General features: G+C 31.1%; 1 long non-coding RNA gene across 1 annotated transcript; it reads right to left on the bottom strand.

The window, feature by feature from the left end:
- Positions 1 to 2,834: 2,834 nt before the first annotated feature.
- LOC134241737 (uncharacterized) lies at positions 2,835 to 3,648 on the bottom strand. The gene is made up of 3 exons (XR_009986721.1): positions 3,513 to 3,648; positions 3,233 to 3,335; positions 2,835 to 3,131 (listed from the first exon to the last, which is right to left on the bottom strand). It is a non-coding gene; the product is annotated as an uncharacterized LOC134241737 (long non-coding RNA).
- Positions 3,649 to 4,339: the final 691 nt, after the last annotated feature.

The following is a 4,339-nucleotide window of genomic DNA, read 5'->3' on the forward strand; positions in this document are numbered from 1 at the left end:
AAGCAAAAATGCATTACAACTCGTCGAGCCGTTTTTTCCCATTTCGACAATCCCTTTGGTCAATTCAACAGAGTAAAACAACAACGTTTATGATCACAAATACCAATGCCGTCTTTTAATTTTCAATTAAAGACTAGAAAAAGACGAGTATTGTGTCTTTTAAAAGATTGGAAGATTAGATGCTTTTTTAGAATCTTTTGAATGTGTTTGTCTTTTTCATTAAAGAAAAAATACGCTTTAAAACGTGACGTTCCGTTGTGACGCGGCGACACCCCCTATGTTTTATGTTATAGAATACTATAAAATAAGTAGTAGTTACCCCATATCAGACTGTTGGTTATGTGTAGATACCCGATGGGCGTGATCATAATGCCACGAGGGAGCGTAGCTCCCGAGTTGTCATTATGACCACGCCCATGGGGTATCTACACATAATCAACAGTCTGATATGGGGTAAATGACTTGTACCATAGTTTTCAAAAATCATTCATATGTAAGTCAGCTTAGGAATCGGTCGGACTGGTTCGCGTGATTGAAACATTAAGTGTTTGGTTTCAAAGATGCATTTGGATTTTATATGATTTTACGCTTCTTCGTGTCCTTCTGACCACGTCCATCGATTATAGGGTAAGTGATTTGTATACAATACTATTTAAATTTTGCTACATATTTTGCCCTAAACTCGGCACTCAGGGTCATTGAACAGTGAGGGATCTTCCTGTCAACACCTTCTGCGACACGGTACATCTGTCTATACTTTATAGGTCTCCACGTCCCACAGTGGGATTCAACTCCTTATTTCGTGGCTCTAGGGCAGGTGCTTTAACCACTGGGCCACGCAAGCGACATAAAAATTAAACATATCTAGGCCCGTTTAAAAAGTTTGATTTATGTCATTGAAAAAATAACGTGTTTAGTGTCAATGATATATGTTAATTTGTTATGAATTTTTTCTCGTAAATTTCAAAATTTATTATGAACTTGATTTAACTTAATTTTTTGTAAACCTGATACAAACTTTGCCGTACACAGTGGAACGTTGATTGAAATGTTTGTTAGGGGTTATGTATATTTCATTTTAATGAAAATTAGATCTTTGATCGGCTAGATCCGCAATCGAAAATGTCATTTAAGTACAGTAGTGTTCACTTGCTTTTACGTCAAGTATGTATCGTGTTTCCTTTGTTCGTTATATTAGAATCTACTTAGCCAACGTCACCCTGGTCATTACACTATGTAAAAAAAACTGTTTAAAAAATCAAGCGATTTCGGAAGTTTTTTCTTCACTTTTAACTAAAGTATGTAAAGTATTAATGGCTGTCTTTAACTTGTTATTTATTACAAAATACGGTATACAATTGAAAATTGTTACTCTCCTAAATTTGGTACATGTATAACAAGCCCGTATGATTGTTTCATTTAAAAACCGTGCATGATCGTTTTATAAATAGTTCTTTTGTCCCGACTCGATGGGCGGAGTTATAGAAAAGTGTGGGTTATGTACAGAAAACCCACACTTTTAACAAAAGAAATCACACCTAACTATGGTACAAATTCAAATAAGAATTATTTAAGGATGTACAACACACCTACCCCAAAAAATTCCTGTCGTTTAATATTCGTTATTTTTGTTTATTTAGTACATGACTAAATCTACTGCATGTATGCACATTGTGGACAAAATCCTTCGAGTGGTTTTTGGACAGGAAATTCCAAAAGTTACCCCCCTTTAGTTGTTTACAAGGAGAGAAAATTTTTAATCAATGAACTACTTAAACCTTGATTTAAAAAAAAAAGCCAGGTTAGATATACCTGTCAAATTTCTTTGACTTATTCCTTTAATCATTTAACACAAAAACATAGTCATCTTTGTAATATACATATCATCAAAACAATTTTTAAAGACATTAAACTGAAAAACTATGAATTATCTAAGCCTTGAAAATGGTGTAATTTTCAAATTCAAACTTTTTGTGTGAAAAAACTTGTCGTTTAATTTTAGTAAAAAAAACTTTCTTTAGGTAGCTGGCAGTAAATAAAATCATAATTTTTTGGATAATTTTTGTACGACCAGTTTTGATTTAATAGCGAAAATTACCCCCTCCCCCTTTCTAAATAGATCACGTTCCCGTGCGTCTTTCCGACGGGGGTCGATCATTTTGCTATGAATCTACAAATACATAATTTAAAAAAATCAAATTGGAATATTGCTTTTGCTTCAAAAATATATTAACTTACATATAAAAGTTGTCATATATATCAAATCGCACATATATTTTTAAATTAAAGTCTTAAAGACTACGTTTTGTTTTGATTCGAGGAAATGCACTGTAAAAAATGTGTTTAGAGTCTAAACATTTTTCTTAACACTATTCTTGTAGACAGATTTTTAACATGTTCAATACTTAAACACATTTATTTTCTAAACATGTTTAGGTAAACGTTTAATTTCTAAACATGTGCATGCTGAAGCTCACGTTTAGGGTCTAAACGTGTTTAGAATATAAAAATATGTTATACTTTTAAACATGATAAAATACAATTCAAATGAAGAATAATTATTCAATACTGGTACACTTATAATAAACCAATGTAGTTATCTCTATTCAAATTACAAAGAACTTCAGAGTATTTTCATACTTATCGTTAGTTTATTAAGATTAGAAAATTTTGTAGGCTTAAGCCTGTTGCCCAATCTATTCAGTTTACTGAATAAATATTGTTTAAATCAAGATTAGAAAATTAAAATTAAATCAAAATATTTAACATTTAATCCATATAAGAATGAAAGTCATTTTTTTAAACAAACTCATACATTCAGTAGAGTATATGTCACAAAATCTTTAAAATACGCATTTCAATAATCAAAGTCTTTCATCTTTTAAGTTTTTTTTTTACTTATTTGTTGTCTATGTCACCAAGAAAAACATCCAGAAATTTGAAAGTATTTGGGATATCTCAAGTTCCGAGCTTAGGATCACAACACAAGGTTATCGAATTAAATGTAGTAGCCCCCATTATCTCCAGTCCTCTTTCAATAATGATGTTAATAATGCTATTCTTTTCCTATTTGCTGATCTTCAACTTGGCTTGATCCTTACGGTTTTGCTTTGATAGTAAAACTTCTTTTTCTACAAAATTATTAACCTTTAACATATAATAGATAGATCAACAACTTGTTTAGCACATTTAAATTATGTACAAGTACACTGTACAAGTAACATAAATTTACCTTGTAAACATCTACCAATGATCAAATCAGTAATTCTTTTCTGTTGGAAGTTCATGTTTTCTCTGTGTGGTTGAAAGTCTTTTTAACCTCTCCATCATTTTCTCTATCATAAATAAAAGAATCTTCAATTATTAATTGGTTTTCTTGTAAAAGTATACTATGGTGTACATTGTATCTTTTAAATTCAGTAAAGAATGTGAGATCATAAGATAAGCAAGTACTGTTGACATTGTTTACCTTTCTCGTCATGCTCATTTTGTGTAGATAAAAGCAAACAAACCTTCTAATTCAGTTTTCAAAATGTCTTCCTCGTGTATTTCACTTTTTCTGCAACGGTTGTATCTTGAATTTCTATCATTTTTATAGGAAAAACAGCTTTCTCCTAATCCTGTGATTTTCTTTGTTCAACAACCGCGCTAACTAATGTTTGAATATATCTCGATCATTTCCGGGAAGACAACTCCGTATTTCACTGACCGAAGAATGAAACACATTTAATTTTTAAATGTGTTTAGGTATCAAATACTTTGGAACGAAGTGTTTAGTTGTTAAACATATTATTAAACATGTTTAGATATAAGCATGTTATGGTAGTGTTTAATTTCTAAGCACATTTTTTACAGTGTGCGAACCGACATTGTTGACAGTGACAGAAAGTCAAACGATTTGCTGCAATAGGATATTCATAAATTCAGATATTTCAGATAATTTCAGTACTAGTCTTTTCACTTCTTTACTTACATTGTGTGTATGATGTCTGTAGTATACAATTCTCGGATTTTTCAGGTCTTCCTATAAATGTATCTGATTCTGTGTATGCGGAAAAACGTGAATAAAGGGGGGAAAACAAACATCTCCTACATTTTCAGAGTTGTTCCTCTTTGATCATTAAGGGTCTGAGAACGATTTTACATTGTAAAACGTTTTTTGTTTGACTATTGTTTTATTTAATTGAAGAAAAAAACAATATTTATATCGTAAATGCACAAATTATAATAAAGATCATTAATCGGAATGTTATATGGGATCGTTTTACTGGTCATTTTGACGCTTTATTTTTGACGTTAAATTTGACGTCACGTCAAACGTTCAATTGAAATTGCAAGA

This window comes from Saccostrea cucullata, unplaced genomic scaffold (genome assembly GCF_032062105.1).
Source record: "Saccostrea cucullata isolate Sc308-1 unplaced genomic scaffold, CSIRO_AGI_Scuc_v1 ctg9, whole genome shotgun sequence".
NCBI lineage: Eukaryota > Metazoa > Mollusca > Bivalvia > Ostreida > Ostreidae > Saccostrea > Saccostrea cuccullata.